This window comes from Lepisosteus platostomus, chromosome 3 (genome assembly GCF_059453375.1).
Source record: "Lepisosteus platostomus isolate fLepPlt1 chromosome 3, fLepPlt1.hap1, whole genome shotgun sequence".
Lineage (NCBI taxonomy): Eukaryota > Metazoa > Chordata > Actinopteri > Semionotiformes > Lepisosteidae > Lepisosteus > Lepisosteus platostomus.
The window spans coordinates 2,964,880-2,981,792 of record NC_142613.1 but is presented as its reverse complement, the minus strand read 5'-3'; the positions used below and the strand labels follow the sequence as shown (position 1 = coordinate 2,981,792).

At 56.6% G+C, this 16,913-nt stretch overlaps 1 protein-coding gene across 7 annotated transcripts in view; it reads left to right on the top strand.

The window, feature by feature from the left end:
* ccdc120a (coiled-coil domain containing 120a) overlaps positions 1 to 16,913 on the top strand; it is a 54,573-nt gene that overhangs the window by 22,244 nt on the left and 15,416 nt on the right. Inside the window, exons 1-2 of one of the 7 annotated variants that reach the window (XM_088623849.1) lie at positions 2,309 to 2,778; positions 10,682 to 10,799. The exons of 1 other annotated variant lie outside the window; for it this stretch is intronic. The gene's annotated coding sequence lies outside the window, so the exon portion shown is untranslated. Of the gene's footprint in view, positions 1 to 2,308; positions 2,779 to 2,954; positions 3,092 to 3,268; positions 3,465 to 6,421; positions 6,604 to 10,681; positions 10,800 to 11,780; positions 16,301 to 16,913 lie in introns of those variants that run through there. 5 more of the 7 variants (XM_088623847.1, XM_088623855.1, XM_088623853.1 and 2 more) reach the window with 5 other exon arrangements.

Genomic DNA, 16,913 nt, shown 5'->3' with positions numbered 1-16,913 from the left:
TCAGGCATTGCTATAATAGCAATACCACAACTAAGAGCAAGAACAATAACAATACGATGACCAATACCAGTAACAACAGGAGTAACTCCAGCATTATGAGTTTAAAAAAAAAAGATAAACCTCATAAGACATTTGTCCTGCTGTCACCATGATCATGAAAGTTCTGTGTTGTCCGTTTGTTTTTCTTCTGGAAATATTCCTGAAGGGTCTTGTCTGCACAAGTGCTCAAGTCGAACACAGACTGGGGCTGTGGCCCATGGCGCGGGGCGTCCTGTGGAGAAGGTGTCCGGGGTTTGGGAGAGCCGGTGACTGCTGTGAGCTCGGCAGGCTTTTGGCTCGCTTGGCTTCTGCTTCTGTGCAGCTGGGAACAGAGCCCAGGGTTTGCTAAGGTTTCGCTTTGGGAATGCAAGGCTCTGGGGTTGGTTGCTAGCTGGTGCTCTTGGGTTGCAGGGATAGTGATAGGACCGAAACCGAAACTGCCGCCCGGGCCAGGGAAGTTGCACTGTGCCCGGGACCAGTTGGAACACAGGCCCCTCCTCTCCTCTCCCCTCTGCTCCCTGTCTGACCCGTCTCCCAGTGTCTCCCACAGTGTCCTCACCCAGGTACTGACCCATCTCCCAAACTCTGACCCGTCTTCCAGTGTCTCCCAGTGCCTCCCAGACACTGACCCGTCTCACAGTGTCCTCACCCAGGTACTGACCCATCTCCCAAGTACTGACCCGTCTTCAGGTGTCTCCCAGTGCCTCCCAGACACTGACCCGTCTCACAGTGTCCTCACCCAGGTACCGACCCATCTCCCAGTACCTCCCAGACACTGACCCGTCTTCCAGTGTCTCACAGTGTCCTCACCCAGGTACTGACCCATCTCCCAGATACTGTCCCGTCCCCCAGTGTCCTCACCCAGATACTGACCCGTCTCCCAGTGCCTCCCAGACACTGACCCGTCTCCCAGACACTGTCCCATTTCCCAGTGCCTCCCAGACACTGACCTGTCTCCCAGTCTCCGGATATCTCCCCACGAGAGCACAGCAGGGACCACAGCCGTTCACGAACTCGCCATCGTTCTCATTTTTGTTGCGGTCGTCCCTGGTCAGTGCTGGGACAGCAGACGAGGGGAATGACCGGCGGCCCTGGGCCTGTGAAAGGTCAGGAGCTCACTCCGTGTGCAAACTCCACGTGGGAGTTCCTCACCCGCTGGTGTCCACACCTGGTCCACCGGCCGGTCACAGCACAGCTGACCCGCTGGGGGGCCAGTGACTGGAGCTCCTGAGATGTACCGGTTACAGCGACAAAGCATCTTAGCAGCAAGTTACTTGAACATTTGGCAAAGGCAAACACAGCATGGAAATGTTCCCAGGGCAAAATAAAAATTACTGTGTGCCCGACTCAATCTCCAGTGGATTCTCCGCTGTTTTCTGACAGAGAATTCCAATATACTGTAACGCATGACATTACTATTGCTGATGAAACGATAAAACCAGAGGGAAGAGGTTGTCTTCTCGTCAACGCGGAGTCGAATGGCTGAACGCATTTGTGAACAGGGGTTAAAGATTAGCGATAACACACACACCGGGAAGATGTGCAGTACCACAGGGAGTTAACTGAAACTGCAAATCGGACTTGAGGTTGCAGAAAGTATCAATTTTAATGCCATTTTCGGGAAATTGCATTTGTTTACACATACCCAGGAAGTTAGGGTTTATATTAAACTAAGATATTCACACTCCAGCATCCACCCCTTTCCTATTTGCCGTCGAAGCAATGCTGAAACAGAAGCACAGCTAAGCTTGCGAACGACGACAAGACGCTTATCGGTGGTTTCTAAAAAATCGATTCATTCCAGTAACTTTGTCTTGGCGTCGTCGGCAGCGTCTCTCTCCAGAAGGTGTTGGAACCCCTACGAAACGCTGTTACCTGCTTGCTGCTATAACAAAACGCATTATAAAATTCCATCACAGCGTGAATTAATTAAAAAAAAACTACTTCACGACTCGCGTAGCTGTACGTGGAGAATCTGGACTGAACGGGGGGAGAAAGTTGGAATTTTTGGAATCCTTATCACCGGGCACCTTCTGGACCAAACCAGCTGGAGAGAATTGGGAGGGAAGGAGGGGGGTGATAACCTCAACTTTAAACTTAAAAGGCTAAACTAAAAACGTCTATCGTACAGGGAGCGTTGATTTTAACGCCTGTGCGCAGACACGTCTTCGAGTCGCCGGAACTTCGAGGCGTGTGTGTCTGAACGCAGCGGCGACGAGAGACAGCGGTGAGCCTCCCCTCTCCCTCGCTCCGCTCCCCCCGTGTGGGAGGGAGACTTGGTTGCCTCGGTTTAAAGCCGAACTGTGTTGAGTAAACTAACCTGCGAGGAAGTAGAGGGTGCCGAGCTCCGCGGGTGATACCGTGAGGCTGGACTGCGCCGCTCCGGCATTTTTAAACGCGTTTTAATTTATTTATGAAGTGGGGTGGGGGGGTGTTTATTTCGCGGTGTCGTCTTTCTCCCACCCGGCGCTTGGAGTTCAGCCGCCAGGGAGCCGGGGAGCAGGCTCGGCTTGTCAGATTGTGAGGGAAACGGAGAAGCCGTACGGACGCGGAGATGTCTTAACACTTAACTTCTACCCCTCCTCTAGATCTGACTCTTGTGTTCCTGCCCCCCTCCCCACCTCCCCGCTCTCTCTCGCCCTCCCCGAGCGGAATGTGGAATACACATCGTCGCCAGCAAGGAGCCGCTTAGAAATTAAGAATTGTAATATCTAAAACAACCGGATTCATTACGACAAGGTAGGACGCCTCTCAACTTTTCTCTGGTGCGCTTGTGGCGGAGCTGGCGGTCGTGCACGCGACTGCCGGTGTTGTGCCCGAGGTTTGTGTGTTGAGGCTCTGTGGCAGGCAAACACACACACACACACACTGACAGGCTCTCGTTAACGCTTTTCGCTCCCGTTACAAGCGGTATCCCCCCACAAAGGAACAGTCGCGGCACAACAAACGCGGAGTTGCGAGTTGGGATGAGTTTGTTTCAGCGTGTTACCCGTTCTGTAAAGCGGATATTTATTTATTTTTTTTTTAGATTGGGGAAGATGTCGTTTCACATGTAGGTGTTGTCTGTTTTTTTGTTGTCAGTTGAAACGTTTCGTGACGTCCTAAGCCCGTGGTGTTGTGGGGGCAGGCGGGTCGTTGCCAGACCCCGGAGCCACAGGTGACGGTGTGTTGGGCTTTGACAACACCTGAGCCCGGCGCGTCACCCCCCCGCCGTGACCCCGGGAGAACCCCGGGTCGGGTTGGGTTGGGTTTTACCGCTGCCCGGCCGTGGCCGTCGTGTGGCAGCGGCCGCGGTGAAGCGGTCAGCGAAGTTGACCACGGTTTGGCCAGCGCACAGCCCCCCCGTCCTGAGACACGGGACGCCGGCCGGCTGGAGACGCATTTCCTCCGTGTCGTTTTATAAACACGTCGGTGTCTTTCGCGAGGTAAGCCGTGGTGGTGACGGAGCTCGCGAAACGGCAACAGTTTCGTGTCCTAATTGTCGCCTTTAAGTTTGAGGAGGGTTGAACGGCGCGCTAGGGCGACTGCTCTCTCTGTCGGCTTCCCGGCAGGTCTCTGCGGCCGGTGTAGCGCGGAGGCGCCCGGGAGCACCGAGTTGCGGTGCGCTCGCTCTAAATTTAGAGGAGCTGTGTTGTTGTTTTTTTTATTCCCTGCGGTGGACACGGGCGGGGCGAGGCCGAGAGGTGCCGGCGAGAGCCCGCGGGCAGGAGCTCCGAGGACAGGATGCATCTGTGCCGGGATTGCTCCCTGGAGCGGCCGGAGGATGAGCTTTCCCCAGGCTGGTCTTCCTCAGTCCAGCCCCAGCGCGGCTCCCTCCCACTGTTCTCCCGCCTCGCTGGGCCGGGAGTCAGAATGCCCTCTCGCTCGGAGGAAGACACAAGTGCTTGTAGCTTCCTGCGCTCCTTGAAGTGGGGGGTGTGTTCTGTCCTGCTCCCCTCTCCGGCTTTTCCTTCTTTCCCACGGCTAAGTGGGTAACCTCATCCACAACCAGTGCCCCTCCACTGCAGGGAGATTCCCACCCTGTCAGCTGCAGGGCCCCGATGACTCTTTTTCCATCTGCTTGGCTGCGGGTTCACGGCTACATCTGGAGTCTGGGAATGCCAGAGTGCATGGTGGGAAAGGCGCCTTAGAAACGCTCTGCCTGGAGCATCATGGTACTTGCGTGGTCTGGTGTGAGTCTGGCCCTCCTGAAGATCCCCGTGTTGAACCCGAGCGGGTTACAAAGGAGGACAGGTCTCCTGTCCCATCCAGGCTGTCTGGCAGGTAGTTTGTTAGTCGCTGCGGGATCTGAGGATCTTATCTGGCTGTTTTCCGGAAGGAGCCAGGTTTTGGCACCAACAGCCTGATGGGGTGGCTTGTTTGTGTGCGCCCACACCCACACCCACACCCACACCCACAGAACGCTAAGAAGTGTGTTCTGTCCTGAGTGGAAAGTCCATCCGCCGGTTCTCGCAGGCTCCTTCGTCCCCGTTCTTGGTTTTCAGTGCACTTTCAAGCAGTTTGTGTCCTCTGGTTTGTGATTCAACCTTAAAGCCCCCCGGGTGACCGTGAACCATGGACTGCGCCACAGATGTTCTTCAGCCTTGATTCAGCTGGTGAAGTAGTTGCTTGCTCCTCCCCGTGATCTGCTGTGCATTGGGGCCGCCGGTGCAGAGTGGCCCCTGTGCGTCTCCCGGGGGGGGGCCGCCGGTGCAGAGTGGCCCCTGTGCGTCTCCCGGGGGGGGGGCACTGGTGCAGAGTGGCCCCTGTGCATCTCCCGGCGGGGGCTATGATTCATTGCTGAACGAAGTAGATCTCTTCCTACATGTGAAGCACTGAGATCTTCTGGGATGAAGAGCAGGATGGTCATGTGAGGAATTCTTTGCTATAAGGAGTGTGAAGGAATGGTGGGGTTTTTTGTGGGGCCCGTGCGCACCTTTCCCAAACGAACGACACGCACCATTCGTGTCCGAAGCCCTGCACCCCGATGCCAATTCGGTCTTGATTTTTACATGGCGCCGTGTCAAAGCCACAGCGTCTCGAAGGACAGCGCCTCCGTCCCGGTGTGGGGTGGTGGGAGCAGGAGTCCCCGTGTGTGGCGGATGTCTGGTTTACCGTCGCCTCCGCGGCGGGTCAGGGGCTGCCGCGGGTGAAGCGAGAGGGAAGAGATGGGAGCGTGCTGGAAAGACCTGAGTGATTTTTCCGTGTTTACGGACAAACACAGCTGCGGCCTCCGTCATCAGCCTGCGAGAGAGAGAGAGAGCACGAGAAGCGTTTCATCCAGGCTTTGCGTTGAAACGCTTCCTGTCTGTCTCCATCGCAGAGTTTACAGTGTGTGTGTGTGTGTGTGTGTGTGTGTGTGTGTGTGTGTGTGTGTGTGTGAGACAGAGAGAGCGCCCGCGTGTGTGTGTGTGTGAGATCGCCCCGACGCGCTGCAGGCCATCACCTGCCCTCCCGACTGGTCAGTGGCTGTTCTTGGGCATCTGATGACAGAGGACAGAGGCTCCCGAGGCCAGAGCAGATACTGCAGCCTTATCAGTCCGTGGGAACAATGTCACCCTGATAGGGCTGTTTGCAAGGAAAGCAGTGTGTGTGTGAGGGGGGAGGGAGGGAGAGGGATCTACGCTGGTGGATTATTTGAGCTCTACCTGGACTGTGTGTGTGTGTGTGTGTGTGTTGGCAACAGGGGCATGCAGCAACACGTGCCGGCCAGTGTTTGGACAAAGACGCCAGCCCGCGAGCAGGGTGCCAGTGGAGCAGGAGGTGCTTCTTTGCACAAAAAGTTGTGGGAGCATGGAACAAGCAGCTACCCAGCCACGCTGTTGTAGCCAGTTGATCCCAGGCTTCTGCTGCCAAACGAGCCAGCTGGGTCGAGCGTCCTGCTCTACGTCAAGAGCCGTTCCCAAGTGGCCGGCACAGTAAAGCTGCCAGCTCGGAGCACGCCCAGAGGCTGCTGCCTCGCACCCGAGGCCGGGTGTCTCTCTCTCTCTCTCCCTGGCTGTGCAGGGGTCGTTGCCTGGCCTAAAAATCAAAGCCAGCCGGCCAGGACATGCAAATGAAAACAGTACACTTCTTGACGTTTACCGCGGCGCTTCGAGGACCGAGTGGAGATTGGGGGTACTGGTGGATTGTTGGGGCGTCGGTCAGCTGGGCAGTGGGGGGGTGAGACCGTGCTGATTGGGTCACTGGTGCAGCGGACGGGCCTCTGTCGTTTCGGGTTTCCGTGCATCGGAGCCGGCGCCAGGCACTGAGGGTTTCACGCCCGCGCGCGCCCTGATGCGGCTTTCCGCTTCGTCAGCACAGCCTGTGCGCAGGAGCCCGGCACGTGGGGGGAGTCCGATGTGTGAGCCGAGTCCGGTTTTTCCAGCCCGTCCTGAGCCTCCTGTCCCATGATCCCCTGGGAGGGGGTGGGGGAAGAGAGGGTAGGGCAGGTGTGTCGGCCTGTTGCCCTGGGCGGGGCCCTCCCCTGCTCCCACACCGCTGGTGTTGGATCCTCTCCCGCGGGAGAGCTCCCCCGCGAGTGGGCAGCGGCAGACAAGTCCGATCCTCTCCTCCTTCAGTCTGGAGATCGGCAGCTCGGATCACGTGAGATTCACGGCTCCGCCGGGACAAAGCCGCTATTGTTGGATCGGCGCGCGTGATTTCTAGTCTCTCTGCGTGCGCGCGGGGCTGGGAAGTCATTTCCCCGAAACCTGCTGGCGTGTCCTGACAGCCGCGGCGCTGGAGCCGCCCGCAGTGGAGGTCGCTTGTAGTTCAGTTATAGTTCACCTTTTCCTGGTAGGAAGGAAACGTCCCAACATCCATACAGATCCGGTTTTCTCACAGTGCTTACCATGCTATGGAGGATATGTGTTTTTGCAAATTGCACTTACTCATTGTGAGCAAAGGATACATGCCGATGGGCCTACTGCACTGCTGCTCCGACTCCACTCTCTGGGTGCTGGTTTAATAATAACAATTCCTTACGCTCATATAGCGCTTTTCTGGACACTCCACTCAAAGTGCTTTGCAAGTAATGGGGACTCCCGTCCACCCCCACCAATGTGCAGTTTGTGCTGCTTGACCGGTTGGTGCCTCACTGTCATTTTATTAAACGAATCTGTTTTACCTTATTCCCCGCATGCGCTGGATGGTCTTGGAGTTCGGCCAGGATAAGGCCGTAACCATGCATCAGCCTCCCGAACGCCTCCCTCTGCAGGAGGCCGGAGAGCCGGAGTTAACGCGTGCCGCCGTGTTTGTGACAGTTCCCTTTTGTGCTAGGCGTTGTGCCGCTTGTTGTGGGCAGTTTGCTTGGGGGATATTGGCTTCTGTGGAGCTTGAAAAAGGAAATGAATGTTTGAAAACAAACCCGCCGACCGAGGCAGCAGCTCTTCTCTGCCTTGAGCCTCCCGTGTCCCATTTCTGGCTCCCTCATTTCCCTGCTGAGCTCCTTGTTTGTTTAAGAGAGGCAAATACAGCCACTGCCTGCCAGGTGGGGTTGTTTGTTTTTTTCCTCCCTTTTTGGGGTAATTTCCTTGCGATTCAGACACCCAGCGCTCCCAGCGAGCTCGGGGTACTATGCAGGTTAAAAGGGTTGTGGGGGTGACTCTCTAAGGGTCAGCCAGGGTGAAGGGAAAGGGCTCGGACTCCCACTGCACAGCAGCTCGATCCATTTTGGGTTTTTCTGCAGACTCGCCGAGCAGCTGCTGTGACGTGGCGCAGAGAGATAATCTTTTAACGATTCAGCAATTGTGCAATTATTTGTTACTATTTTTAGTCAGGGCCTTTGTCCGAGGTGTCTGAACCATAAAAAAAAATCTGCTAATTGATTTTCTGGCACAAAGCTGGAGAGATCTTAAATGGGAAAACCAGGGTGCGGCAGTGGTGCCACACACAGAGGTGACCCGTGTGATGTGGATGTGCGGCTCGCCCGAAACCCAGGAATGGGCTGAATTGCTGCGCAGCGGGAGTCTGATCAGTAAACTTATGAGTGCACACAGGGAGATCTGTTCCGATGCTCCACAGTCCCCAGGGTGCGTCACTGTTCCACGCTACCCTGTCCCGGCCACTGAGAGAGGGTCTCGGTGACGCAGGTGCTGCCCCTGCTGAGGGTAGGACTGGTGCCTTTTCTCGTACCTGTGTTTCGGTCCGAGGGATGATCTCCATCGAGCAACGCCTCCCCTCCGGTCCTGCAGAGTCCTGGTGTCGAGGTGGGAGTCCCCTGGTGTCGAGGAGCAGGCCGGAGTGAGGTGGGAGTCTCTTTCCTCCTGCGCTGTGTCTGATGCACACTGGGCAAGCGCTGGACCGTACGCGCAGAGCGGGCTTGGAAGAACACAAGATGCAAACGAGAGGCCGTCCGGCGTGTTGCGTGTTTAATAGCCGATGGATCTGAGGGTGCCGGGGTATGGGTTTCGACGGCGCGCCTGTAAGAGAAGAAAAAATCTTAGGGGGAAGTGTTGGGAAAGGCAGGCCTCTGTGCTGCCTGGAAGACCGAGGGGATCTCTGATGTGACAGAAGGGGCTGCAGACAGGGGTCGGGGCACGGCTGCCCTGCGACTGCCGGTTTGTCTTTGCCTGGGCTGGGAGGGGGCGCGGGGCTCTGTTATTTCCGAAACTGCCTGGGGGATCCTCTTACCCCTGCTGGGGTCCAGACTGCATGCAGAGGGGATGACCCCGGCACTCCAGATCAGAGATCAGACCAGGAGTGTTGGTAACAGAGCACTGGGCTCTCGGTTCACACAGACACTCTTGACAGTATTGCAGAACCGTCCTGCCACCTTGAGAATTTTTTTCAACTTTGGTTTCTGTGCTGTTGGGTGGAAGTCGAACCAGCCAGGGTTAACGATAGCTCTGGAGAGCGCTGTCCTTGATCTGTCTCCCAGAAGGCCATTGAGCAATTACAGTAGAGGTCTGCAGGGAATTATTTTCTTATTTTAAATCTGGAAGTCGCTGTGTAGCAATTATCCCCTTATTAACAGGGAAAGGTCTTTTCACCTGAGAGTGTCTTTGAGTGTGTGTGTATAATCATGCATGTGCAGTTGTTCGGTTGTGATCGTGTGCTTGTTGCTGTAGTTGTCAGTGCCAGCTGTGTCTTCACCAGGACAGCTGCAGAGGGAGGGGAGGGTGAGTAAATCAGCACTGACAGCCCCCCCTCTGGAGCAACAGATCTGTTCTCAGCCCAGTTGGAGCGCAGAGTAGAGTGGAGCAGGTTTACTGGTGTGGCTGCACTTCCCTGGGAGCTCATCCACCACTGGAGCCGGTGCAGTGCTCTTGGGCCTGAACCCATGCTGCCTCCTGCAAACGTAATGAGTAACATCGAGGGGGAGGAAGTCACTTCTTTATTTTAGAGAACAGATAAAACCATTTTAAATACAGATGAGAAATGCAACACAATCCTTTTATACAATCAAAGATTTACCACTATACATCCCACATGAAAATGGTCTATTCTTATCTTTTCCCTCAGTATTTTACAGTTATTTTACTTTTCTGGCTTCTTTAAGGCTGCCTCTCGGAGCTCCGTCAGCAAGAGTAACAGCCCTGTGTGGCTTGGCCTGTAGACAGCAGCTCACAGGTGCATGTGTTCAGGGTCAGCAGGTCGTAGTTTGGGCCGGTATTTGTAAACGATTCGAGGTCCCCGAGAACGCAGTAACAGCCTCGAGGGTGTGGGCTCCGCTGTTGTCCCCCGTGGACGCTGCAGAGCAGTCTGAGCACCTCCGGGTTCCATTCCTCAACTGCACGGTTGGCTGGCTGCCACATGTCGTGCTTGATTCGCAATTAACGGCAGAGGTGATTAATAATCAGATTCCCTTTTGCTGGTAAGAAGAAGAAGAGGCCAGATGGCCTCGGGTTTGCTACCTCTCCAGCCCATTCGGTGCTTAGTGGTTGATTGATACCAGAACCTCCTGCAGCTGTTTCTTGAAGGAAACCAGGGTATCGGCTTCAACAACGTTGTGGCTTGTTCCACACTCCCACCTCCCAGGTTGTAAAGAAGAGCCTCCTGCCCTGTTTTACATGTGCTTCCCACTGGTATCTGGTTGGTGTTGCACTGTAGCTTCTGAAGCAGCGCACTGGGTTGACACTGGCCATGCTTGAGCCCAGGCTTGAGTTCCTGTATCGGCTCCCCTGGTAGTCTTCTCTGCTCGAGACTGGACAGGATCGCTACCTTCAGCCCGTCAGACACGTTGTAAGTTTCTGAATGTACCTGGTTGCTCTTTGGACTGGTTCCAGAGCAGCAATGTCTTTTCTATTTGGCAATCACAATTCTGCACAATATTCTGTATGGGGTCTTACTAGGGTGTAGTATGATTTTAACTTCGCGGTGTAAATTCTGCGCGTTTGAGGTTTCCTTTTTATTGCTTCTATAGTTGTCTAGGAGACGTAAAAGATGCGTCAACGTCTCTTTCATCGGTGGCCTCTCTGCATTATCCTCTGATCCACAGTCGCAGTGGCGCTGCTGAGCGAGTGCCAGTCTGCAGGTCTGGGTCTCTCCCTGCCCAGCTCTCACCAGCGTCGCGGAAGGGAGGGAAACTGGCTCTGACCTGCAGCTGTTTTGTTTTTCGGTACAGCCTATCTGAGACAGGCAGGCCAGCCTGTTGATTTGCAGCAATTAACGGGTCGTTGCAAAGCAGTCATTAGCTCCTGCAGTGAGATCACTGGCGTTTTTGTGTTTGGTCTCCTTTCAGAGCCCTGACAGAGGGGAAGAGCTGACTGCACAGCGCAGCCTTCAGAGAGACGGGCTGAGAGATGGCGTGCTCAAGAGAGAGAGAGTGCAGAGGAGTGGGGGTGAAGGGAAGAAGGGGGGTAACCTAGATTCTTTTGGCTGGTCAGCTGCGCAGTGGGGGGGGTGTCTCTGTGTGTTTTAAATCCAGGCCTTTCCTGTTTGCGTGTGCCAGCGACACACAGCACGCAAGCTTTGAGCTGCGTGCCTCCGTACTAAGAGAAACAGTGTCGGCATAGTGGGCCTCGCCACCCTGACAACACCAGCCATGAAACAGAGGAGGCACTAACCCCACTGGTGCCAGGTAGAGCTGTTTCATGAAGGAAGCCAGGATATTGGCTTCAAAAGCGACGTGGAGACATTTGAGGGTTGTGAATACCTGGGCATCTGGCTTCTCCGTGCGGACAGCCTCTTCCTGTTGGATCTACCTGCTCTCTTTGGCTTCTCCGTGTGGACAGCCTGTTCCTGTTGGATTTCGGGAGCGGGCGGGCTTAGTGAGGTCAAGGATCTTGTGCCTCCCAGCTTCCAGGCTGCTGTTGGTCCGGGATTAACGGAGCAGGGTGTTTTGACCAGGGAGTTGCTCGCGGAGTTGGTATTATGGAGCTGTTCAGCCCTTCCTGTAGGTGCTCGTCATCGAGCCAGCCCTACAGACAGAGACAGGCGTGCAGGCCTTTCCAAGCTCTGCTTTGCATGCAGTGTTATAATAAGAGTCCCTGTTATTAACGCACTGTTATTATCCCTGCCTTCGGCCCTATTCCTGCAGAGCAGGGCTGGTCCGGGCGTCCCTCTTCATTGCATGCGCTGGGCCAGTCTTATCTCCAGACAGCTGCAGAGGCAGACGTTTCCCGTGCTCCGAGGGCCGTATCCTGCCTGCTGTGTGCCAGCAGTGGCTGTGCCAAGCGAGCGTGGTCAGGGCCGGTCCGCCTCGCCCTGTAGCAGAGAGCAGCAGCTTCTCCGTCTCCAGGAGAAACGGGCTGGACTCCCTCTTGCGGAGCTGCGTGATCCACTCCAGGCTTTGCTGGGAGATGCAGGCCGTTGCGGGAACCGCTTGGGTTGGTATGGGGCTGATCCTGCTGTCGTATCCTGGCATACAGTCGTGGGTGAACTCCAAGTCAGTCTGAAATGCATACACACACCACCCCTGGCAAGTGTGACAGGGACTTTTTTATGTAGAAAATGGCCTTTTCTTATTTCTTTTTTTTCCAAACCAAATTCCTGTGTTTCTTTCCTTTGCGTCGTGGGAATGAGGTGGGTGTCGGTCTGGGATCTGGCTCGCCCGACCTGCTGTCCAGCTGCCTGAGGCAGGACGCTGTCCTTGTCCTCTGCGCCGGACTGGGCCCGGTGTGTGGGCGGCCCTGGGCCGGGACAGGCAGCGGGTCCCTCCGGCCGCAGGGGTGCGGCTCCGCTTTCGGAGCGGGCGGACCTGTGTGGGTGGATCAGCGGGCACCGGGTGCTGCTGTCTGAAAACATGCTTTCAAATCAGCACCCCCGCCAGGCCTCTGCCACTGCTGCCTCCTGCAGTGCCTTCACGCCTGTGGCTCAACTGTCGGCCTTCCCAGGGTCTATGGCAGGACCTGTAGCCCGGCCTGGCCCAGATGGGACCAGGCACCCAGGTGCTGCTGTGTTTGTGCCACCTCGTTTTTGTGTGTGGTGCTGTATCACCTCCCCCTCCATCCAGCATTGTGCTTTTTTTTTCCCCCTTTTTTTTTTTTTTGGGTTTCCGTCTCGGGGTGTTCGGTGTTCTGTGGTCTCGGGTGTGGGGTGCTGGGTGAGGGGCGCCTCCCGTTTTCCGTGTGTGCTCGGGGGGAGGTGGATTCTGGCGGGCTCGGCCGCCCCCGCCCCTCCCCTGCCACGGCGCAGTCCGCAGGGTTTGAATATTGAAATCGGCTGCGGATTTGCATCCCTGTGATGTGCGGCGCGCTGGGGCTGCCGTCTGCCTCCTCCGCGGTCATGTTTTAATCAGCTCCCGTCTTCGTCTTGGCTTTCTCCCCGACTCCGACGGCCTGCCTCTCCCGCTGGGCCCCGGTTCGAGACCTCTGGAGAGCGTGTGCGTGGTGTTGGGACTGGTTCGCGTGAAACCGTCGACAGGCAGCTGGTTTTCACTTGCCAGCCTGAACACTGTTTTTGCTGGGAGGTGGTGGGGTGGATTTGCATTTTATTCTTTTCCCATAGCAGTGGACTTTGTACATTTGTTAACGGGGGGGTTATGAATTTGGCTTCTTTCTGACTCACCTTTTTGGTGGTTGTTTTTTTTTTCCTTCATCTGGCTTAAAAAAAGTACAATTAACAATCAAGTCTCCTTCAGCCCGGTGCCCTGGGTGAGAGGCAGTGTCCAGTCCAGTCCTGGGGTGGGTGGGTGTGTGTGTGCGCCAGCTCGGGCACCGCTCTGCGTGTGTGTGCCTGTCAGGGCTTTGCTGGCCCGGTGGGCTGCAGTCTCCACACCCAGGCTCGGCTGCTGCTGCTGCTCGATTTCTTCTCCGTCTCTGGCGTCGTGCTCCAGAAGTTCGCCGCCTGCTGCCGGTCAGGGCTCCTCCTGGCGGCGGCGTGCCGGTGTCAGGTGAGCTCCTGCTCTCCCACACGCCGCGGGCTCCGGCAGCCATGTGCTTCCCACATGTGCTGAGCACATCTGGACTCTCCTGCGCCCCCCCTGAGAAATTCCTCTCCCGTTGGTCCATTTCTGCCTGATGCTGATCTTATTTTCTTCTTGTTTCATTTCAGTGGATCATATTGAATTCATATGTATATTTTCGCCACTGCTGCGTGTGCAGGTGATTGTGGGCCAGGTGCTGTAGGACAGTGGTCTGGGTCTCCTGCTTTGTGCTGTTAACTAAATTACGAGCCAATTCAGCCAAGTGGTCCCAAGCTCCTTATTCATAGGAACTTTAATTTTGTTTGTACTTCCACAATTTGCTATTTGCTACCCTGACTTTCAATAGTTGTTTATATATCGTGCGAGTGAATGATTTGTTTTATGTTGTTTGCTCCATACATTTTAATGTCAAATGTAACTCCCTCTCACTTTGCCTGGTCTCACTTTCTTTTTATGGGCGCAAATAGAAATAAGTTTCTCTCGGAGCATTGCTAGAGACGCCTCTCCTTTGGGTTGTTGTAAAACAGTTCACTCTCATGTTTGATTTGCTCTTCAGCATCCTAACAGAATCCTGGCCTGGTCTGGGGCAGTAATTGACACAAAGCTGTGTTATCCCAGCTGGAGACAGAGTGCTGTGGAGCACAGTATACATTAAGTCTATAATGACTGTGTACAAACTGTGCTTTGCACTGCAGTGAAGGTGCCTCTGCTGTCTGCACGCTGGCTCCAGTGGATATTTGCACACCTGGCCCACAGGTGTGTACTCAGGCACCTCTGTAATAATACCCTGGCTCTCGGGGGCCGTGACTGAACAGAGTGTAGGACAGCATTGTGGGCTCTAGAGATGGACTAATTCGTCCCAGAATCTCATCCAGCCATTTTCTGGTTTTCTGTAACGTGACTGGACAGCTTGTTCCACTTGCGGGAAAGGGCCTCCTGTTCTCAGGATGTTTAAACGCACCTCCAGATGGTCCCACTTTCTGTCCTCTGGTGCGTGTTTCGCTCTTCAGCGGAGTGCAGGCGCCTTTGAGGGCTCCGGGTACCTGTGGAGCTGACGGAGCTTGGCCGGAGGAGTCCAGGGCTCCGTGCTGCAGTGCGCTCGGCGTTCAGGAAGGCCCGAGACCGACCGGCGCTCGGGGAAGAAACGACAGGGCTGCGTTTTCCAAAACGAGTCTTTTCCCCGGAGCCGGGCCGCCTCCCGGCAGGGATCCGTATGGACCAGCGGAGTCCTGCAGATCGTGCGCGTTGGATTCAATCCGTGGGCGAACAGCTTGGTGTCGGGGCTGCCCAAGAGCTGGGGCACCGCGGGGCCTCGGGTTTCACTCCCCCACAAGCCCTCCGTGGCCCGAGCGCGTCCGATAGCCTGGCCTGATGAGCAGGGGAGGCGTCGCAGCACCGTCCTCCCCGACCGCGAGCCGTCCTGCACGCCCCGGCGCGGGCAACTGAGCCTTAATGAGGCGTCGAGACGCTCCCTGGCTGCTGCCGACCTGGCCGGGTGTCAAATCGCAGGCGGGGGCCATCCTTTCTGGCTAGGGGGGGACCGGCCCGTCTGCCCCGCCTGCTGCCTCCTCGTTATCGATGAGGGTTTGCCGGGGTTGGAGTTGTCCCAGGTCGTTTTCATTCCCTCTGGTGAGCGGCTCTGACCCCCCCTCCCCCCCCCGACTTGCGCCTCCAGATGCCAGCCAGCCGCTCCTCCCTGCCAGCTCACGCGCGCGGCTGGCGAAGAGGCGTTCGAGCGGAGAACCGCGATCCAGAGGGCGGGGAGGTGCGTTTAAAACGGGGGACAAGAGGCTCCTCCGCGCACGGAGGGGTGTGTGGAAGGTGTTACCCTGGTCCCGTTCAGGAAACGGCTGGAGGAGATCCTGGGATCAATTAGCCGCTAGCTGCCGAACGGGCCGGAGGGCCCCCAGTACAAGCTCTTTGTATTGGTCGCCAGCCCTGGTCCTGGGGACCCCTAATCCTTCAGGGCTCCTCGGCGTCGGCAGCCACGCCTTCAGGACCGTGGCGATCGGGGCTCAAGACGGCAGGCTGGCGGCTCAGTTAGAATCGAAATCGGGCGGCCCTGTCGCTCGTGTGGAACCGGGGAACCTGCTGTGAGGGAAGTGATTCTGGGGCTCAGGGAGGGAGGATGGGGGGGGTTGTGTGCAGCCCTGCCTCATTAGAACAATCCTCAATCCTGCTATAAAGTCAGGCGGGGGCCCTGTCTGCGGGCCTCCTCCTCCCTCTGGCTCCCCCAGGTGATTAGCGACCCGGCTCTTCAAGAGGAAACCGACTTCCGGGGGGTCTCCTCCGACGCGCTCCAGACGAGAGCTCGACGAGAGCTTGATTGGAGAGAAGCGATCTTCAATAGCAGATCGCAGGGCAGCGACCTGGGAAAGCAGGCTGCGTTCAACTGAGAGGCAGGCGTGGGTTAACGATGTGAATTATGGCTTCTGAAGAGAGGGAGTAGGTGTCGGAGCTTGTTTCTGTTCTTGTCGTGGTGTTTTGAGACTGGCTGTCCTGGCTTGCCTCGGGCTGCTGCCGTCTTGGAAGCGGAGCTGGACTGGCTCCCCCCTTCATCCTGCAGGCTTGGGCTCTGCCGTCCAGGGGTTGCGGGTTCAAATCTCGCGGACTGCAGAGTATACACGTGCTGCTGGCAACTCCTCTGCCTGCCCTGCCCACCCTGCTGTCCGTGGTGAGCAGCTGGCAGCTGGTAGGAACAGCTGACCCTCCAGAGCATGTGTGCACATCGTCTGCCCCATCTCCAGGGGCAGGTACTCCTGCAAGAGGGGGAGGAAGTTCACTGATGACTTGCCTTCTCCCAGCTCGCTGCCTCGTCCCGCGGGGAGCAGAGAGCTGGTGTTCGATTAATGCGGCCTTCGTGTGAATTTTTTCAGGGTCCCGATTGGTTTTCTTTTTGTGCGTTGAAACGGCAGGGGTTTGCCGAGCAGGCGGAGCTTCACCGGCGCGCGATCGCATGGCCGCGATACAGCGCAGTTGATTCCTTGGGACACGGTGAGTCTGCGCCCCTGGGGAGCACACGGGTCCCCCCCGTTTCCGGATGGGAGTCGTGGTTTTAGGGTGGAGCCCACAGTTCCCACTGCTTTATCAGGTTCTTAAAAATGGTATGTTTCTCAGAGAACAGACTCGTCCCATGGTTTTGTCGTTGATGTTTAAAGACCGAAAGAAGCTTTGCCGTTAGAGACGGCAAGCAGCTGCTCAGCACCGAGCACAAAACGAGCCCGACACAGGCAAGCAGCCCGCAGCACCACAGGCCTGTGCGTCTGTGTTGGTCTTGCTGCTCTCGCGCACGATCTTGTCACTGACGGGTTGAGGAGCTGTGCGACTGGGCGGCGGCCTCCTCCTTCTGGGCACTCTGCCATCTGCGCCTGATGTCTCGCGGCTCTCCGGAGCCTGGCGCTGTGAGGGGCTGGTCCCTACCTGCCTGCGCCCCGCGCTTCCCTGGGGCTGCGCGCACACACGCGCTCGCACGCGCCGGTGTGTGTGCCGTGTGAACCCGACAGGCCCCTCGGGGCGCGTCCCGCTCTCCACCTGTCATCTCTCCATTATTGATGGGATTCGCTGTGTCTGTCTTGTGCTGCGCTTACTCTTTGCACCGAAGCGTTGA